At 44.3% G+C, this 21,235-nt stretch overlaps 2 long non-coding RNA genes across 2 annotated transcripts; both read left to right on the top strand.

The window, feature by feature from the left end:
* The first annotated feature begins 6,707 nt into the window (after positions 1–6,707).
* On the top strand, positions 6,708–9,908 carry LOC149397643 (uncharacterized). The gene is made up of 3 exons (XR_016297286.1): positions 6,708–7,093; positions 8,433–8,556; positions 9,651–9,908. It is a non-coding gene; the product is annotated as an uncharacterized LOC149397643 (long non-coding RNA).
* Positions 9,909–11,975: 2,067 nt separating this feature from the next.
* LOC149397642 (uncharacterized) lies at positions 11,976–15,302 on the top strand. Its single transcript, XR_016297308.1, has 3 exons — positions 11,976–12,697; positions 14,038–14,161; positions 15,256–15,302. It is a non-coding gene; the product is annotated as an uncharacterized LOC149397642 (long non-coding RNA).
* The last annotated feature ends 5,933 nt before the right edge of the window (positions 15,303–21,235 follow it).

The following is a 21,235-nucleotide window of genomic DNA, read 5'->3' as shown; positions in this document are numbered from 1 at the left end:
GTTTCTCGCAAAGCCAAAGAATGGCGAAACTTTGTACCTCTACCTCGCGGTGTCCGACAAGGCCGTGAGCGCGGTCCTCATACGCGAGGAAGACAAGGTGCAATGGCCGGTCTATTACGTGAGCAAGGCGCTCCTCGACGCCGAGACCCGATACCCGGAAATCGAGAGATTGTCCCTCGCCCTCGTCATGAGCGCAAGGAAACTCCGACCCTACTTCAAAGCGCACCCCATCGTGGTACGCACGGGACATCCCATCGAGAAGGCCCTTCAAAAAGGGACCTCTTCTCGAATGGCCATATGGTCCCAGGAGTTGGGCGAGTACGGGGTCGAGTTTCAGCCGAGAACCGCCATCAAAGGCCAAGCCCTCGCCGACTTCATAGCGGAGTTCACAAACGCACCCTCGATCGGCGAAGGGGGCAAGGATAATGGGAACGAGGAAGACGATAAGAACGACCGCATCTAGTTGTCAAAGAAGAGGACCAGCAGCCCGATAGGGCCGGTCTGGGACTTGCACGTAGATGGCGCGTCAAACGCCCGGGGGGCTGGCGCTGGCGTTGTACTCACGAATCCCGATAGGGAAAAATAGAGATACGCCATGCAGTTCGAGTTCCAACAACGAGGTGGAGTACGAAGCTCTGATCGTTGGCTTGGAGCTGGCGAACAAGCTAGGCGCCCAAAACCTGCACATCCACTGCGACTCGCAGTTGATTGTGAACCAGGTCAGGGGCGACTACGCCGCTAAAGAGCCAAACATGATCGCGTACTTGTCAAAGGCCCAAAAGAATCTGGAGGCCCTATCGTGGTTTGAGATCGTCCAAGTTCCCCGAGAGGCGAACATTGACGCTGACGCCCTTGCTCGCCTCGCGTCTGGGATAGACGAGGAAGGCGAAGGCAGCGTCCCGATCCAAGTGTTGACCCGACCCTACGTCTCGAGAGGCGATGTAGGGGTAGTTGACGAGACTCCGCCTCCCTCATGGATGACTCCGCTCGTGGAATTCCTTAAGCGAGGAGTCATCCCCGAAGACAAAGAAGAGGCCAAAAAGCCGAGAAGCTTGGCGCCAAAGTACACAATGAGGGAGGACAACTTGTTCAATAGAGGCTACTCAATTCCCCTTCTCCGCTGCCTGACCGAAGTCGAGGCGAGGAAGGCGCTCCACGAGGTGCACGAGGGGGTGTACGGAAACCACGCCGCCGGACAATCTTTGGCATTGAAGCTGCTAAGACTCGGATATTTTTGGCCGACCTTGAAAAAGAACTCCCACGAGTGGGCCAAAAAATGTGATAAGTGCCAAAGGTTCGCCCACATCCCGCGTCAAGCACCGGCCCCATTGTGTCCAATCATTGTGCCGCGACCTTTCGCGAAGTGGGGAATCGACCTCATCGGTGAGCTACCTACGGCCCCGAGGCAATACAAGCACGCGATCGTGGCCATCGATTACTTCACAAAGTGGGTAGAGGCTGAGCCGCTAGCAAAGATCACCGAGGCGAACACGACAAGCTTCATTTGGAAAAGCATCGTCTGCCGCTTCGGGATACCCGCGTCAATTGTAACCGACAACGGGAAACAATTCGACAATGCGCGCCTCCGAGAAATGTGCGAACAACTGGGCATTAGCAAGACATTCTCCTCTCCCCGCCATCTTCAAGCCAACGGTTAGGTCGAGGCGGTTAACAAGACAATCAAAGAGAACTTGAAGAAGAAGCTGGAGGAAAGAAAGTGGGCTTGGGCCGACGAGCTCCCCATGGTCTTATGGGCGTACCGCACCACCGCTCGAACTGCGACCGGCGAAACCCCTTTCGCTCTCGCGTTCGGCGTCGAGGCCATGGTACCCGTTGAGACCAAGCTACCAACCTTGCGCATTGAGGAGTACGAAGAAGCCACCAACAACGACGCAATCAGGCTCGAGTTAGACCTCATAGACGAGAGGAGGGCGGACGCACTCACCCGGCTTCCTGCACAAAAGAGGAAGGTCGAGAAGTACTACAATTCCAAGATCAAGCTGCGGAAGTTCGCCGACGGGAGCCTCGTTCTTCGAAGGGTGTTCCAAAACACCAAGGTGCAAGGCGCGGGAGTTCTAGGCCCCACTGGGAAGGCCCGTACCGTGTACGCCGAGCCATCCACAACGGCACGTACGAGCTCGAGAACCTGGAGGGACTCGTGTTCACGCACCCGTGTAACGCGGAGCACCTTCGGCAATACTACCAATAGATGTTCATTCGTCTACTTTACGTTTTGTTGTTTTCATGCTGTTTTCGATTTTAGCAAAGACAATTTTAAATTTCAAATTCGGCCAACGGCCTGGGATGTAATTTTTTAACCATTTCAACATTATAATGAATTACATTTCACTTCAAAGTATTGTATTATAATTTCTAGTCTCCTCTACGAGTACCCATGAAACTCGGGGGGCTAAGGAGGATAGAATGAGGGCAACAAGCTCATTTACTCCACTTTTCATGCACCAAGAGGTAGCGAAACATCCACAAATCGGATCCGCGCACCGGACCTCCGACCCTGCACGTCCCTCATGCGACGCTCTCGCACGAGTCGAATCCGTACGCCGAGAGATAGCGAAACGTCATCAAGTTGGATTCGCGCACCGGACCTCCGACCTCGCACGTCTTTCGCGGTGACACTCTCGTGCAACGTTGCGCCTCGCACACCGATAGGCAGCAAGGCATCGACGGATCACGTCCGTGCACCGGATCGTCGATCCCGGCAGTCAAAACCTAAAATGTGACACGCGTACCGACAAGTACCACGCTCACTGGGAACTGCAAGCTCATCCCGATACGCACGCCGATAGGTAGCGTACTCGCCGGAAGATGAGCGCGACGGCCACCCAGCTTGCACACGCCGATAGGCGGCGAGTCATGAAGGGATGGCCGAGAATCGCACCCGCCGGATGAAACTGGTCTAGCCAGCGTCCGCGGGAAACTTCGCTGCCAAATGCGGCAGTAAGTCGTGCAAACCGGTTGCGCTAGACATAGTAAGCCGAGTTCGTAAGACACGCATTGCTCAAATTGCGCAAATCGATTACACTAAACATAGAAAGTCGAGAAAATAAGACGCGTAACGAATAAAAAGGCTTCAGTCGAAGTAGGGTAATGTTGCACAATCAACCCAACAAGAAAAGCACGAAAGTACGATACATGTCAAACACAACACAAATCCGGAAGGAGGTGTAAAGCGAGCGCTAAACAAGTGCGCAGAAAACCAAAGAAAACTTGGCTACTCTGAGCCGTAGTCGATCTGCTCTTCGTCGTCTTCGGGGCGAGGGGCGCCCGGCCCGCCAGCGGCTTCTCCATCGGATCGACAGTTTGACGACTGGGAGGCCTCCGCAGGGACTTCGGGAGGCAGGTCGTCCTCTGGCAACTCGTCATCCAGAGGAGGAAACATGAAGTCAAAGAAGGAAAACGTGATCCCACGAGACGCATTCTCCTCCGCGGTCGCGTCTTTGACCCGCATGGCCACCTCGTAGCGGGCCACCTCCAGCGAGAGGTCCCAGTCCTCCTCCATCTCCGTATTGGATCGCACGGCGTCGTCCTTCTCCTCGGCGAGGGTCTGCACCTCCGCTCGTAAAGTATCCCTCTCCCTCTCGGCCTTGACCCGGGAGATCTCGCTCGCCGACAGTCGAGCGTGGACAATGTTCTGCTCCTCGTCCCGGCTCGAGAGCGCCGCCTGGAGCTTCTTTGTCTCCCCTAAGAAGGTGTCAGCCGCCTGCTCAGCCTTCTCCCAAGACGCCTTCTCGGCCGCCGGCTCCTCGCGAGCTCGCTTTAGTTCATCCTCGAGCGCTTGAAACTCTCGGGCGGTGCGAACCCCCGCCAGAGTGGCAGCATGGGCGGCCGCCGTGCTCTCCTTGTCCTTCTCCATGATTTGCATACGACGCAGCAAGTCCCAGAGGATACGGTCGCTCCGTTCTTGATGCTCGAGCATCTGTGGAAACAAACAATATACGTGCAATCGAAATAAGTATAATGGTTGCGCATAAGACAAGCAAGCGAATCGTACCTTTCGGGCGTCGCCAATCCCACTCTGGAAAGGCTCAAGGTCGCTCGCCGTCAGGAGACTCTTGAAATCCCGCAGAGGGGTTTCAAGGATCCCTCGAGAGCATTGATCCCTCAGCTCCACCGCCTCCGCTAGGAGCATCGATTCCATGCCGTCTGGCGCCGCCGACGTATGAGCGCGCTTGTGGCCGGAGGACGAGCCAGGGAGGGTCGTCGACGGTGGTCGCTTGTTCGAGGAATTCGCCTCGTTCCTCGCCCGCGTTGGAAACCCCCCATGGCGAGCCTCGGCTTGTGGTTGAGCCGCGGTCACGGCTTCGACGTCGAGCGCCACCCTCGGTACCTGCGTGCGCGGTCGATGTCGCCGGGTCATGTGTTGGAATCGATCTAGGGTTTAAGAAAATAATTAACGCTTCGGTAAGCGGCGGAATTTTGAAAATTTTCTTTTACAAGTAATTCAGTTTTTACTAACCTAGACAAGTGCAAGTACATGTAATTAAAAACCAATATGAGCTAGAAGTTTACTAACCTTTCTTGAAGCTTGAACTTTGAAGAAGCTTGTGGAAAGTTTGCAACGCTCGTCTCCCCTCGCAGCACGTCTCTCTTTCTTTCCTCGGCACCTCGAGCAACCACGAAAGTTTCTATCACTAAATCACTCGAAAAGAAGGAATCAGTGAGTGGACACTTTTAAACACTACGACTTAAGAACGAGTCTCGAATTCGCAGAGCTAAACACTAGGTCGAGTGAGGACCTAGGTGCCAAGACAAGAAAAATCGAAAATAAACTTAGAGAGAGAGAGAAGAGGGGCGGCAACCACAAGTTCTAGAGGGAGAAGCTCTCAATCTCTAACTTATGTGGAATGAATCAAATGAGAGGAATGAGGTGGGGTATTTATAGGAGGAGGATTACCTTCAAAAGGTAGTTTCCTCATACCCCTTGCACGTCCAAATGAGCTTCTAGAAGCCTTTGGATTTGTTTCCTCATTTGCTTTCTCTCTTAGTTGGCCGAAAATGCACTTTCCTTCTAAAGGATATTTGTTTCCTCTTTTTCTTTTGGCAAGTATCTTCATACATCAATGCACAAAATAAACTCTCTTTTTCTCTATGGGGCTGCACGAAATTAGTCTCCCATTCTCTTGGGTTGGACGGCCAAAGGGCTTCTAGAAAGCCTTTCTAGATTTTTCTTTACTTGTTCATGACAACATAAGAAAAGCCCATTGAGAATTTTCAAGTAAAATTCTATGAAATGAAATTAATCCACAAGTCCCAATGAACACATCATAGCCAAGTGATCTAGGCCATCATATGACCATGTCAAAAAACTTTATTGACATTCATTTCATGCTATGTCCAAAAAGACAAATTTACCCTTTTGACAATTTTCGTAAAACTTGTCTCGTTCTTGTTTTGACTTAGCTTCTAGTTTAACTATTCCTACTCGATATGATTTGTGACAGTGACCTCATGGATCCAAATGAACAAAGCTTGAGCTAAACACTTGGACTCAAAAGTTCACAAACCTTTTCCAAGTTTAGCTTAATGCCAACTGACTCCACTAAAGAGTTGACACTGAAAATCTCTCGGTTCAAATGAATTTATTTTCTACTCAAGAATTCAACCAAATTATGATGAGTGGATCCACTGAATATTATCTATGTTTACCCTTCATGAATGTCATCAGCTAGTCGGGATTTACTAAATTACCATTTTACCCTTCTAGCTGTTATTTCCTCAACTCCTCTGTCGCTTGTGAATAAGTTAGAAACAATGTATTGACGAGGAGCTAACAAGTCACATTGTTTCATCCAAAAGAGTCATGGCTCAATTTGGACACTGGCCAGTTCATTTATTCACACTCCAAGGAACAAAGCATGACGTGACATACATTGCATTTCAGCAATCTTGTACATGAATTCCATATCTATGAGAACTTCACAAAGTTACTCATGACATTCTCACAACTTAGTACTTCACCAATAGGCCCTGTTCGGAATCACATAGTGAGTCCGAACTCTGACTTTCTCAAATGAGAATACTAAGGTGTGAAATGACATGTCTCATTTCAGGATTAAGATAAGCATGATGCAATTCATACATAGTGACTTCGAGACATAAGAGGTTAAATGGTTTGTTCTTATATTGTCTCTAGAAGTGCACTGGTCAATTCAGTACCTTCGGACGATATCTAGAAGAACTATTGTAAGGACAAGTTTCTGCGTCACTCGTATTTGGAGATTTGGAAGTAATAAGCGAGTTTCCGTTGTTACAACTAAATTCTCGAGTGAATTATACTCCAATGGATTTATCGAATTAATTTTAAATATATTAAGGTTATGGAAATCTCGGAATAAACAAAGGAATTATCGAGTTTATCTCGATTAGTAAATTAATTCTGAGGAAACATTCCGGAAATTAAATTAAGAAATAAATTCTTAAGGACGAGAATTAATTCCGAGAAACCTTAAATATATTTAAATTATTCGAGAACGAACGAGAAAATTCTCGGTTCAAATCATATAATTATAATCCGTTCGGTGATGGATTTAATTAAATGATTGTATGAAAGGACGTGGTTGTAACAATTTTAAGGGACCCATTTGAAAGAAAACAAAGAAAATAGGTTGGTTTGTAATTAATGGGATAAGGATGAGCATTGCCATGTCATCAATCAAAGATTTGGATAATATCAAGTGATGTTTATCATTTAGCCGAATAAAATCAAACCCACCAGCCCAAGGAAGAGAAAAGACACGGGAAAAAAAAAGAAGAAGGAGAAGAGAACCAGAGAGGGAAAGAGAGCGAGAGAGCGGAAGAGACCGAGAGTGAGAGACCGAGGGAGAGAGAGAGAGAGAGAGAGAGAGAGAGCGGCTGAGAAATAGAGAACGAGAGAGCGAGGGGGTGAGCTCGCGAAGGGGACGCTCGGCCGACGAGCCACCAGGACCGAGACCCAAAGTCGCTGGACGTGCGCGCGGACCGAGAAGAGACGAACCACCGCCGTGAGCCGCCGAGGACACCGGCTGAGAGGAGATCGCCGGGAAAGAAGGGAGAAAGGGCCGGAGAAGACTCGAACCCACCAATTTCACCTGAGGTAAGAGAGATTTTTATCTCTAGGGTTCGAAATTTTAGGGTTGGAATTTGGGGGTTTTTGATGTTAAGCGAAATTAATGGTTCAAGAGTTGATTTCGGTGATGATTCCTCTGCTTATGGTGTTGTTCTTGGTTTTGGACGGGTTTGGGTGTGGTTGTGGTCTTGGCTGTGTGGTTTTGGTCTTGGCCGTGTAGAATGGTTCTAGCCGTGTGTTTAGTCTTGATTTTTTTTGGGACGTGATTCTGAGCTTGATGTTGTTTTTCTAGTTTGAGAATAGGAGTTAACGGTTGTTTCGTTGTTGTGCGTGTGAGTTATATATGTTGAGAGTCTAGGCTCGTTTTAGGTGGGCTGAACAGGTCTCGGGGCAGCGGCTCGGGATGGCGAAGAGGCTGTCGGAAGGTTGGCGGAGCTGTTGCGCGAGTGACGACGGAGCGGGGCTGGTCAGCGAGGTTCATCGGCTCGGTTGGGACGAGCTGTTGGGTCGGGAACGGCAGCGACTTTGTGGCGGCTCTCACGGGCTGTTCACGGCTGTCGGGTTTCGTTCGGAGACTCGCGAAGTCTCGGTTTAGTGTTAGAAAGTCGAGAAATTTCCCGAGTCTCGACTCGTGCTAGTGCGAACCTATAATTATTTTTGTTGGGTCGTTCTAGATTGTGAGATTTGCGATATAATATCAATATGTATGTTTTATAATCGAGCTCGTTTTATGTAAGTCGTTAAGAAAAAATAATTAATATGTATCATTATTAAACTCGTTGATTATTCACGTAATTATTTAGTATATTTATCTTAATTATGTATTAAAAATCGAGTTCGACTATAAGCTCGACTCTTTTAATTTGGAAAAAGAATATCAACGAGAAATGTTTTATTTACGTTCTCAAACATTATAACTTGTCAATAAAAAGAGACAAGTCATAAAATATTTTCTAAACCACATTTGAGAAGTGTCGGTTTGAGTTATTTTCATATAACTTACGTATTCTATAGATTGTTAGTAAGAGTTTCTTTATACGTTCTTTTCTTTTAGTTTCGACCTTCGGGACCTATCCTAAGCAATGGGCTTTGTCCCGTCAAAAGAATAGGTGGTCGAATAGCGGGGCGTTTCTTAGCCTAGATCACGGAAGTTGTTAAGGCCTTGTTCTTAGGCGTCGATTCTTTCCCGTCTCTGTTCTGTCATGTTTTCCCTGATGTTTATTCTGTCATGTATTCTCTGTTCTGTCACTAGGAGGACGTTTTGAATGCATTCCTTATGAGCTTTCTTTTAGTAGAAGTGTGTACGTTAGTAGATCAATGGACGAGATACTGAGTATGCTCGATGTTCGATCTTTCTCTTCCATAGATACGTCCAGATTGCTATAAGGATTAGCAGGAGAAGCTTACGAGGACTGGGTTATACGTGAAGTTAAGAAGAACCCTTTTATTTGGAAGAGAAGATCTCAGGATTCGAAAGAATCGTTATCCGGGTAAGTGGATTTTAGGCACCTACAATATCAAGAAATATTATATATATCTTTATATATATACATATATTGTACGTGCATTTTCTATATGCTTTCTAGTAAGCAAGAGTAAGATAAGCCAAAAGATAAGTCACTATCAAGATTAAGGGCTTTAAGCCGCTAACGAATTGGGAAACGGAATTAGTCCGGCTAACAAAAATGGCTAGAGGTAACTAGGAACCCGAGCCTTTGCTATGTGTTTAGTTAGCCACCTTCCAGAGATCCAGTCCTAGTGAACTGGATTATGAGAGACTGAAGTTAAGACTCGTATTCAAAAGCGAGAATATTATGATAGGATCTTTGGGAGTCGCATCTCAAGATCTTATAAGTCACGAGTTAATAAGCGAAAAGAATATATGTTAAGATCGGGATTAAACCCGAATTAAGCAGTCTCTCATGTTAAGTTAATTAAAGAGAAAACATAGAATGGTACCGCCTCCGACATATACCCCTTGTTAGCAGGTACCTATTATGCTTCGTGCTGGTACCACATGGGGATTAGGCAGGAGACTGTGCACCCTCCTGTCTGGCGCCAATAAGACATGTGTCGTGCGGATATCATTAAGGGATCCCGAGCAGGAAATGTATTGTATGATGGGAATTGCCGGGACCTAAGCTGGCATATTCTCAAGTAAGAGGAGTTACCGGGACCTAAGCTGGTAATTCCATAGTTATGATTAAAGCAAGTATGTTATGATGTGAATCACCGGGACCTAAGCTGGTGAATTCTTAAGTAAGGGGGATCTCTCGGGACCTAAGCTGAGTGATTCCTAAGCAGATGAATCTATCGGGACCTAAGCCGATTGGTTCTTAAGTAAGATGAATCTGTCGGGACCTAAGCCGATTGATTCTCAAGTAAGGTGGATTTATCGGGACCTAAGCCGATTGATTCTCAAGTAAGGTGGATTTATCGGGACCTAAGCCGATACTTCCGCAAGTTATGAAAAGATATGATCTCATGTTATGTATTGTTTATGTGTTATGTGCATTGTGCATTAAATATGTAGATATCCGCTTACTGAGTCTTTCGACTCACAGTTATTATCTTGATATTGTAGATAAAGGAAAGGCCAAAGAAGACTAAGCAGAGCATCAGCGAAACCGGTAAGTAAGTAGGCGTGTGTATGTACGGCTGCCGACCTGTGGCTAAGTCAAGGGCGAATGAGTCTGTTTTGTTTTTAAAAAGAGACGAGTCTTTTTGTTTGTAAAGTTTTAAATAGTATGTTGTAGGAAAAACGAAAAATTCGCCCATAGTTTTGAGACGTTTATGTAAATATTTTTAAAGTTTTTCTAGAAAATGTTTTCAGGAAGCGCTTCCACCAAAGTTTCTATGAATTTTATTTATGTTAAGTAAGATACGAAGATCTCTGCCGCGGCTCGTGGGCGAGCTAAGGCTCGCGGGTCGTGACAGAATTTTTGGTATCAGAGCCCAGGTTGAGCCGTTTCTGTAGACTTGTGGTCGTACACACACTATCTTACTTACTTATAAGTCAGTTGATGTCCAAGATAGCCTTATCTATAATATCTTGTTGAGTCTTTGTGAAAGATAGTGGTTATATTAGGATAACCGTGTGCTTACCCATTCCTACTTATAGGTGAAGTAGAGATTAAGAATGGGACCTAAGAAGCAAACGCAGACGAATCTTTCACAAGAAATGACTGAGATTAGGAGGGCTTTAGAGCGCCAAGCAGAAGATGCTCGTCGAAGGGATGCTCAAATAGAAGAGCAGAACAGGTTGATCACGCAACTTATTGCACGAATGAATGAGCAGCAACCTCCACAGGGACAACAAGACCCTGAACCCCAGGCGCATCGACCAGAACAACCTGGAGGACAAGGTGAGCACGTGCCAAATATGAATAGGAATCCAGATGGTCAGAATGTACAAGCGCCACCACAAGCTCAAGCTATGGCGCCAGATGAGGTTCCGCTGTTCCAGATTCCGATAATGGCACCGACTGTCGGGGAGCCTATATATGAGCGTTTTCGTAAGCAGAAACCACCGACTTTCAATGGAGATGCTGATCCTTCCCTTGCGGAAAATTAGATTAAAAGGATCCAACAGATCTTCACGTACATGCAACTTACAGATGCTGAGAGGGTTGCATGTGCTGTGAACCAGCTGGAACTTGAAGCTCGAAGTTGGTGGGAAGTAATCGCACTCTATGATGATGTTTCTCATATTACATGGAATCGTTTTATCAACCTATTTTATGAGAAGTACCTGGGTGAAGCTAATCTCTCGGGTAAGGTACGAGAGTTTATGGATCTTAAGCAAGGGAAGCTCTCTGTAGCTGAGTATATAGCCAAGTTTGATGAGCTTGCAAAGTTTTCGCCCTCTATGGTACCGACGGATCAGTCGCGCAAGATGAAGTTTATGCATGGACTCAATGTGGAAATTGTGCGTCAGGTTGATAGTGGCGACGTTGGGCCACGAACTTATGCGAATGCCGTTCAAAGAGCATTAAGGATTGACGGTTGGCGTATAGCACAAGTCAATCCAGCTAGCGAGTCAATGACCATCCTACAGGAATCTGTAGCAGAAGTCGAGAAGAAGAACTTCACCGACAAGAAGAAAAAGAGTTGGGATAGAAACTCCAGGTCTAGGGCACAGGGAAATGAAGGAAGCTACAGAGGAAATCAAAACGAGAACAAGTACAAGAGGCCAAGGGTTAATGATTTCCCTACGTGCAACAAGTGCGGCAGAAAGCACTCAGGCGAGTGTCGCATAGGAACCTCAAGCTGCTACCGGTGTGGCTTAGAAGGTCATTTTGCACGGGATTGTCACGTTTCAGAAGAGAAGATCGCTTACCTGAAGAATCAACCTAAGGCCAAAGCTCGCGTCTTTAGCATCTATGGAGATGAAGTAAAGGAGTCATCATCTGGAAGAACCGGTTAGATTCCTATCCTTTACTCTTCAGATATGCATTCCTGTATGTGGGAACTATGCATGTTCGTCTGTTGTGTCCTAGTCAAGTTCTTGATCTTGGTAGATGATGGAGTAGATTCCTGGTTAGTTATATCTAACAGTTAGGAAGTGACTATCTTAAGACTAGAATCAATCTGCTGTTCATTAAGCGATGACATGTTTAGAGGAAGTTATATCCTCTCTTCTTTTCTGAAGATGGAAAATTATCTGGAAACTCAATAGTGTGATGCAAAAGGAGTACCCTGCTTTTCTTTAAGTTTCGAGGACGAAACTAACTTAAGGGGGTAGGGATTGTAAGGACAAGTTTCTGCGTCACTCGTATTTGGAGATTTGGAAGTAATAAGCGAGTTTCCGTTGTTACAACTAAATTCTCGAGTGAATTATACTCCAATGGATTTATCGAATTAATTTTAAATATATTAAGGTTATGGAAATCTCGGAATAATCAAAGGAATTATCGAGTTTATCTCGATTAGTAAATTAATTCCGAGGAAACATTCCGGAAATTAAATTAAGAAATAAATTCTTAAGGACGAGAATTAATTCCGAGAAACCTTAAATATATTTAAATTATTCGAGAACGAACGAGAAAATTCTCGGTTCAAATCATATAATTATAATCCGTTCGGTGATGGATTTAATTAAATGATTGTATGAAAGGACGTGGTTGTAACAATTTTAAGGGACCCATTTGAAAGAAAACAAAGAAAATAGGTTGGTTTGTAATTAATGGGATAAGGATGAGCATTGCCATGTCATCAATCAAAGATTTGGATAATATCAAGTGATGTTTATCACTTAGCCGGATAAAATCAAACCCACCAGCCCAAGGAAGAGAAAAGACACGGGAAAAAAAAGAAGAAGGAGAAGAGAACCAGAGAGGGAAAGAGAGCGAGAGAGCGGAAGAGACCGAGAGTGAGAGACCGAGGGAGAGAGAGAGAGAGAGAGAGAGCGGCTGAGAAATAGAGAACGAGAGAGCGAGGGGGTGAGCTCGCGAAGGGGACGCTCGGCCGACGAGCCACCAGGACCGAGACCCAAAGTTGCTGGACGTGCGCGCGGACCGAGAAGAGACGAACCACCGCCGTGAGCCGCCGAGGACACCGGCTGAGAGGAGATCACCGGGAAAGAAGGGAGAAAGGGCCGGAGAAGACTCGAACCCACCAATTTCACCTGAGGTAAGAGAGATTTTTATCTCTAGGGTTCGAAATTTTAGGGTTGGAATTTGGGGGTTTTTGATGTTAAGCGAAATTAATGGTTCAAGAGTTGATTTCGGTGATGATTCCTCTGCTTATGGTGTTGTTCTTGGTTTTGGACGGGTTTGGGTGTGGTTGTGGTCTTGGCTGTGTGGTTTTGGTCTTGGCCGTGTAGAATGGTTCTAGCCGTGTGTTTAGTCTTGATTTTTGTTGGGACGTGATTCTGAGCTTGATGTTGTTTTTCTAGTTTGAGAATAGGAGTTAACGGTTGTTTCGTTGTTGTGCGTGTGAGTTATATATGTTGAGAGTCTAGGCTCGTTTTAGGTGGGCTGAACAGGTCTCGGGGCAGCGGCTCGGGATGGCGAAGAGGCTGTCGGAAGGTTGGCGGAGCTGTTGCGCGAGTGACGACGGAGCGGGGCTGGTCAGCGAGGTTCATCGGCTCGGTTGGGACGAGCTGTTGGGTCGGGAACGGCAGCGACTTTGTGGCGGCTCTCGGGGGGCTGTTCACGGCTGTCGGGTTTCGTTCGGAGACTCGCGAAGTCTCGGTTTAGTGTTAGAAAGTCGAGAAATTTCCCGAGTCTCGACTCGTGCTAGTGCGAACCTATAATTATTTTTGTTGGGTCGTTCTAGATTGTGAGAGTTGCGATATAATATCAATATGTATGTTTTATAATCGAGCTCGTTTTATGTAAGTCGTTAAGAAAAAATAATTAATATGTATCATTATTAAACTCGTTGATTATTCACGTAATTATTTAGTATATTTATCTTAATTATGTATTAAAAATCGAGTTCGACTATAAGCTCGACTCTTTTAATTTGGAAAAAGAATATCAACGAGAAATGTTTTATTTACGTTCTCAAACATTATAACTTGTCAATAAAAAGAGACAAGTCATAAAATATTTTCTAAACCACATTTGAGAAGTGTCGGTTTGAGTTATTTTCATATAACTTACGTATTCTATAGATTGTTAGTAAGAGTTTCTTTATACGTTCTTTTCTTTTAGTTTCGACCTTCGGGACCTATCCTAAGCAATGGGCTTTGTCCCGTCAAAAGAATAGGTGGTCGAATAGCGGGGCGTTTCTTAGCCTAGATCACGGAAGTTGTTAAGGCCTTGTTCTTAGGCGTCGATTCTTTCCCGTCTCTGTTCTGTCATGTTTTCCCTGATGTTTATTCTGTCATGTATTCTCTGTTCTGTCACTAGGAGGACGTTTTGAATGCATTCCTTATGAGCTTTCTTTTAGTAGAAGTGTGTACGTTAGTAGATCAATGGACGAGATACTGAGTATGCTCGATGTTCGATCTTTCTCTTCCATAGATACGTCCAGATTGCTATAAGGATTAGCAGGAGAAGCTTACGAGGACTGGGTTATACGTGAAGTTAAGAAGAACCCTTTTATTTGGAAGAGAAGATCTCAGGATTCGAAAGAATCGTTATCCGGGTAAGTGGATTTTAGGCACCTACAATATCAAGAAATATTATATATATCTTTATATATATACATATATTGTACGTGCATTTTCTATATGCTTTCTAGTAAGCAAGAGTAAGATAAGCCAAAAGATAAGTCACTATCAAGATTAAGGGCTTTAAGCCGCTAACGAATTGGGAAACGGAATTAGTCCGGCTAACAAAAATGGCTAGAGGTAACTAGGAACCCGAGCCTTTGCTATGTGTTTAGTTAGCCACCTTCCAGAGATCCAGTCCTAGTGAACTGGATTATGAGAGACTGAAGTTAAGACTCGTATTCAAAAGCGAGAATATTATGATAGGATCTTTGGGAGTCGCATCTCAAGATCTTATAAGTCACGAGTTAATAAGCGAAAAGAATATATGTTAAGATCGGGATTAAACCCGAATTAAGCAGTCTCTCATGTTAAGTTAATTAAAGAGAAAACATAGAATGGTACCGCCTCCGACATATACCCCTTGTTAGCAGGTACCTATTATGCTTCGTGCTGGTACCACATGGGGATTAGGCAGGAGACTGTGCACCCTCCTGTCTGGCGCCAATAAGACATGTGTCGTGCGGATATCATTAAGGGATCCCGAGCAGGAAATGTATTGTATGATGGGAATTGCCGGGACCTAAGCTGGCATATTCTCAAGTAAGAGGAGTTACCGGGACCTAAGCTGGTAATTCCATAGTTATGATTAAAGCAAGTATGTTATGATGTGAATCACCGGGACCTAAGCTGGTGAATTCTTAAGTAAGGGGGATCTCTCGGGACCTAAGCTGAGTGATTCCTAAGCAGATGAATCTATCGGGACCTAAGCCGATTGGTTCTTAAGTAAGATGAATCTGTCGGGACCTAAGCCGATTGATTCTCAAGTAAGATGGATTTATCGGGACCTAAGCCGATTGATTCTCAAGTAAGGTGGATTTATCGGGACCTAAGCCGATACTTCCGCAAGTTATGAAAAGATATGATCTCATGTTATGTATTGTTTATGTGTTATGTGCATTGTGCATTAAATATGTAGATATCCGCTTACTGAGTCTTTCGACTCACAGTTATTATCTTGATATTGTAGATAAAGGAAAGGCCAAAGAAGACTAAGCAGAGCATCAGCGAAACCGATAAGTAAGTAGGCGTGTGTATGTACGGCTGCCGACCTGTGGCTAAGTCAAGGGCGAATGAGTCTGTTTTGTTTTTAAAAAGAGACGAGTCTTTTTGTTTGTAAAGTTTTAAATAGTATGTTGTAGGAAAAACGAAAAATTCGCCCATAGTTTTGAGACGTTTATGTAAATATTTTAAAAGTTTTTCTAGAAAATGTTTTCAGGAAGCGCTTCCACCAAAGTTTTTATGAATTTTATTTATGTTAAGTAAGATACGAAGATCTCTGCCGCGGCTCGTGGGCGAGCTAAGGCTCGCGGGTCGTGACAACTATAGAGTCCCCAACTCTCAATGCCTCATAACCAGACATCATAGATTCTTCTAACAATCATACTGAGGTCAATAGTCCTTTGACCCTAAGATTGCGAATATATCGTTTTAAACAAACTACGAAGAGTTTGTTCATGCAAATCTACATTTGTCTCTTCGTAAGTTGTTAAGTTTGTTTATGGACTAAAAGACTAAGGTTTTATCATAAAGCTTCAAACAAAGAAAGAATGAATGAACGTTTCAACTTTATTAATGAATAGATAGGCAATTACAAGCAAGAGTCTTCATGAGACTTTATTACATCAAATGTACAAAATAAAGACTACAACTCTTCTTGTGGGCACCATTTACAACAAACTCCCACTTGACTCAAAGAAGGTGTGTGTAGTCCTTCATGCCTAATCCCTCACGATGTTGGTCGAAGACCTTGTTCGCTAGGGCCTTGGTGAATGGATCTGCGAGGTTGTCCTCCATTGAGATCTTCTTCACTTCCACGTCTCCGCGCTGCACGATCTCTCGAATCAAATGGTATTTCCTCTCAATATGCTTAGAGCGCTTATGGCTTCTAGGTTCCTTTGAGTTAGCGACAGCCCCACTATTATCACAATAAAGGGTCATGGGCTCGTCGACGTTTGGAACAACTTCCAAATACTTAAGGAACTTTCTAAGCCATACAGCCTCTTTGGATGCTTCACAAGCAGCCACATATTCTGCTTCCATTGTGGAGTCAGCAATGCAAGATTGCTTAATACTTCTCCACATAACAGCTCCACCATTAAGGATGAACACAGATCCCGAAGTGGATTTCCTGGAATCCTTATCCGCTTGAAAATCGGAGTCAGTATATCCCGTCATAGTCAGGTCAGTACCTGAGTATGTAAGCATCAAGTTCCTAGTTCTTCGAAGATACTTAAGAACATGCTTAACAGCAATCCAGTGCTCGGGTCCAGGGTTGGATTGGAAACGGCTAACTACGCCAACGGCGAAACATATATCAGGTCTAGTGCAAAGCATAGCATACATGAGGCTTCCTACGGCAGAGGCGTAAGGAATCTTCCTCATGTCTTCAATCTCTTGTGCAGTCTTGGGAGACTGGTCCATAGAGAGTGAAACTCCATGCCTAAAGGGTGTTTGACCCCTCTTGCAGTCTTGCATCGAGAAGCGATCCATCACCTTATCAATATAAGATGCTTGAGAGAGCGACATGGTCCGGTTTTTCCTATCTCGAAAGATTTGGATTCCCAGAATGTATGCGGCTTCTCCTAGATCCTTCATATCGAATTGCTTCGCCAGCCAGACCTTAACCTCAGATAACTTACTCACGTCATTACCAATGAGTAGTATATCATCGACATATAGTACCAGAAACACAACTATACCTTCGTGTATTAACTTGTAAACACAAGGCTCATCTATCGACTGTTCAAAGCCAAAGCTTTTTACAGTTTCATCGAATCTAATATTCCATGACCTAGATGCTTGCTTTAGTCCATAAATGGATTTAAGCAACTCACAAACCTTGGTCTCTTGACCTTTATCCACGAAACCGTCTGGTTGAGCCATGTAAATGCGCTCGTCAAGATTGCCATTCAGAAAGGCTGTCTTGACATCCATTTGCCAGATCACATAGTCGAGAGCTGCAGCTATGGATAGGAGTATGCGGATGGATTTAAGCATCGCGACTGGCGAGAAGGTTTCTTCATAGTCAATCCCTTCTTGTTGGGTATAACCCTTCGCCACAAGTCGTGCTTTGAACGTCTCAACATTCCCATCAGGACCCCTTTTCTTCTTGTATATCCATTTACACCCTACGGGTTTAATCCCTTCAGGAAGGTTTACAAGTTTCCAGACATTGTTGACATACATCGAGTGCATTTCAACTTTCATGGCGTCAAGCCAAAGGTTTGATTAAGAACAAGCCATCGCTTGGCTATAGGAAACAGGGTCATCCATGTCGGAGACGGCTACAAGAGAGTCTCCATAAGACATGTACCTGTCAGGCTTTTGAGTAGCCCTCCCACTACGTCGAAGTACTACTTGACGAGATTCTGATGAGTTAGGTTGTGTTTCAGTTGGGGTAAGAACAGTTCTTACAGATGAGGTAGAAGCTTCCTCACCCAACTTTTCTTCAAGCACAATTTTGCTTCTAGGTTTCGCATCCTTCATGAAGTCCTCCTCAAGGAAACGAGCATTCGTGCTAACGAAAGTCTTATCGTCCTCGGGACTATAGAAAATGAAACCTTTGGTTTCCTTTGGATATCCCACAAACAGGCACAATTCTGACCTACTAGCCAACTTGCTAGTCTTTTGCCTTAGCACATGTGCAGGGCAACCCCAAATTCGGATGTGGCCCAAACTTACTTTACGGCCTGTCCATCTTTCATAAGGAGTACCAGGAACCGTTTTAGACGGAACTTGGTTCAGAATGTAAGCGGCTGTTTCGAGGGCATATCCCCAAAAGGAAAGCGGGAGTGATGAGTAACTCATCATCGATCTAACCATCTACATAAGAGTTCGGTTTCTTCTCTCTGACACTCCGTTTTGTTGAGGTGTGCCAGGTGCGGTAAGCTGAGAAGCGATACCTTCTTCTTTAAGAAAGTCATCGAACTCTCCAGACATATACTCACCACCTCGATCAGATCGAAGGGTTTTGATCACTTTGCCAGTTTGCTTTTCCACTAAAGCCCTAAAGACCTTAAATACGTTAAAGATCTCGGATTTGTGTTTGAGCAAATAGACAAACCCATATTGTGAGTAATCATCAGTGAAGGTAACGAAGTATTCGTATCCTCCACGTGCCTGTTGGCTGAGCGGACCACATACATCAGAATGTATTAGTTCCAGCAACTCAGTGGCTCTTCGACCCTTATCGGAGAAAGGTCGCTTAGTCATTTTTCCTTCTATGCAGGATTCACAAGTAGGTAGTGAACCTATTGCAGAGGCTTGGAGTGGACCGTCCCTCACAAGTCTCTTAATCCTTTCTAGACTGATATGACCAAGTCTTAAGTGCCATAGGTGTGTTGATTTTGTTAGATCGGAGGATTCAGAAAGTTTGATCCTCTTTGGCTCCCTAATTAGATCATTGTCTATTTCGGTGTCTAAAAGAGAAGGTTGAGTGGGATAGATGTAAAAAAGAGCATTCTTCATACATGCATCAGTGACAAAAGAATTATCAGGAAACGAAATACGAATTCCATTCTTAATGAACTTTAAACAATAATCTTGCTCACGAAGACGAGCAACGGATATTAAGTTCTTCCCAAAGGTAGGAACAAAATAAACATTATTCAAGTTTAAAGTGCGGTCTTCAAAAGACAGCGTCACGGATCCCACAGCCTTTGCAGACACCAGGCTCCCATCACCCCATTTGAAACAGAACTCGCCTTCCTCTAAGCTTTTGGTTTTCTTGAAACCATTCAAGGAACAGCAAATATGGTTAGTAGCAGCGGAGTCAAGAATCCACGTTGATACATTATCAGCTACTAAGCATGCTTCGGTAACTAGTACAATACTATGTTCCTTTGCTTTGAGATAGGCGGGACAGTTCTTTTTATCGGCCTTGTAAGGTCTCTTCATAGTTCCAGAGGCGGAGGCTTTTTGCTCAGTAGCATGTGCGTCTCCTTGATTCCTCCTTTTCTTAGTGAAACCTACAGCAGTGTGAAGTTCCTCCATAAGCTTGGTAACAGTGTACTCTAGCTTGTTAATGGAGTAGTTCATCTTGAAGGTATCAAGAGATGCGGGGAGAGTTTCTAAGATCATATCTATGACATTCTTCCCATCAATCTCAGATCCTAGGATTTCCATTTTACTCAGATGACTAATGATCAATATCATAAAGTCTCCAATAGGAGTCCTAGCCTGCATATGACAGTTCATAAACTGTCGGACTGCTTGTTGCCTTGTTTGACGCCTTTGCCCTCCAAACATCTTAAGGAGATTGTAGAGCATGTCAGCGGCAGTCTCGATGTCACGATGTTGCTCTTTCAGCACATTGTTCATAGATGCCAAGATATAGCACCTCACAATCTCATCGGATCGAAGCCAGGCCGCTAAGGCGTCATTGTCCTCTTGAGTTGAATCATCATTCGTCAGAGGAGGACACGGGGTGGTGAGTACCCATTTGTGCTTGTTAACGATAGGTATTATGTCGAGGTTACGTTTCGAGTCTATGTAGTTTTCGTTTTCGAGTTTGTTCGAGGAAAGAATGAAAGAGAGAGAGTTGGGAGACATATTGCCTATAAAAGTTGAAAAAGTTTATGATTAGTCTTTGGTTTAGGATTTAAGTTTTATTAAGACTTTGATAAAATCCAAAGGTGTTATAAACCAAACGATAATTTACTCCTTCGAGGGAAGGCCGCAAAAAATCTCCTTTTATAAGTAAATGACACATCATTAATGCTTAGCCAAGATGTCAATACACCAATTTTGACTAGCCACCTTGTAAATTGGTTTGATCACTCACATCCTTTCGCAGGGCCTCGAGGGAGGATTACTAGGGATTGAGCCTAAGTGTGCAACCAACCACTTAGTCCAAAAGATCAACTTTGAAAAACAATCCCCCAAGGGGAGGCCTTGCCATCATCGTCTCACTCTCGGACGTAGCTCATTGAGCAATGATCAGAGCAAAGCGCCCTTGAGTACTCTCATTTAAGAGAGGGCCACGAGGGTGACTCTTAGTCCGGCGACACTTGCACTTTTCATTAGTGTTGGGGATCGTGGGTTACAAACAACAAGTATAACCCTCCCACTTAGTTTCTGGAGTTGGTTCATCAACTCTTATAAGTTCGGAAACAGATTTCCTTGTTAAAGAGCGACAGAGCGGACAACTAGAAGAGAATCCTAGATCGACAAGTTCAGAGCAGTATTAGTGCATAAAGGCACAAGGTACATACTCGATCTTTTCCTATTTTCTATTTCGGGAAAGTGCGTGAGGGAAGTGTGAACTTCAACTCACTCGAACACTTGAAAGTTTTAGATTACACATCTTTTTATTTTTCGGCTTGTCTACAAAGAGACCTCCCACTCAAATTTTCAAGAGCATATAGGTTTTGAACATATGTGATATAGATATAGTTTTGAAAACATTTTGAAAACTTATTTGATTTGGATGACAAAATATTTCCAAGTTTGAAAGTGAAAACGGTTTTTCAAAATTCAAACTAGTTTTGTAAAAACTCAATTTCAATTAAACTTTCAAAAAACCAAAACATTTTAATCTTACACATCATGTTTATAATCATATGAAAAACATTTTTTCTCAAGAAAATTTTCTCATTAGAGTTCTATAACTCATGGTAGTGGCGTTTGAAAATCCGGATTTCTAAAAAACTGGAGTTTCGGAACAGCCGCGCACCTTGGAGTAAAATCACCATATCTGGCGGCTCCGATGTCCTTTTGAGCCGAAACCGGTGGCATTGGACAGAGGACAGACAGAGCTTTAATTTGATTCAAGAATAATTAAATTTCGATTTCTGAGTAGAGAGTTATGCCACTTTTAATGCGGGTTTACTCCAGCTCGAAGAAAAAGAAATAATTAAAGCTTGGTCCTTTTTAGGTGCGAAAAAGAATCGAGTGTAACGGAACGTTTTATGAAGGTTGTTAAAGCTTTTATTTGTGTTTTATTAGCA

This window comes from Urtica dioica, chromosome 5 (assembly GCF_054948205.1).
Source record: "Urtica dioica subsp. dioica isolate 48M chromosome 5, U.dioica_male_clone48M_v1_H2, whole genome shotgun sequence".
In the NCBI taxonomy this organism is placed as follows: Eukaryota; Viridiplantae; Streptophyta; class Magnoliopsida; order Rosales; family Urticaceae; genus Urtica; species Urtica dioica.
Note: the sequence above shows the minus strand (reverse complement) of the source record. Positions and strands in the feature narration are given on the sequence as shown.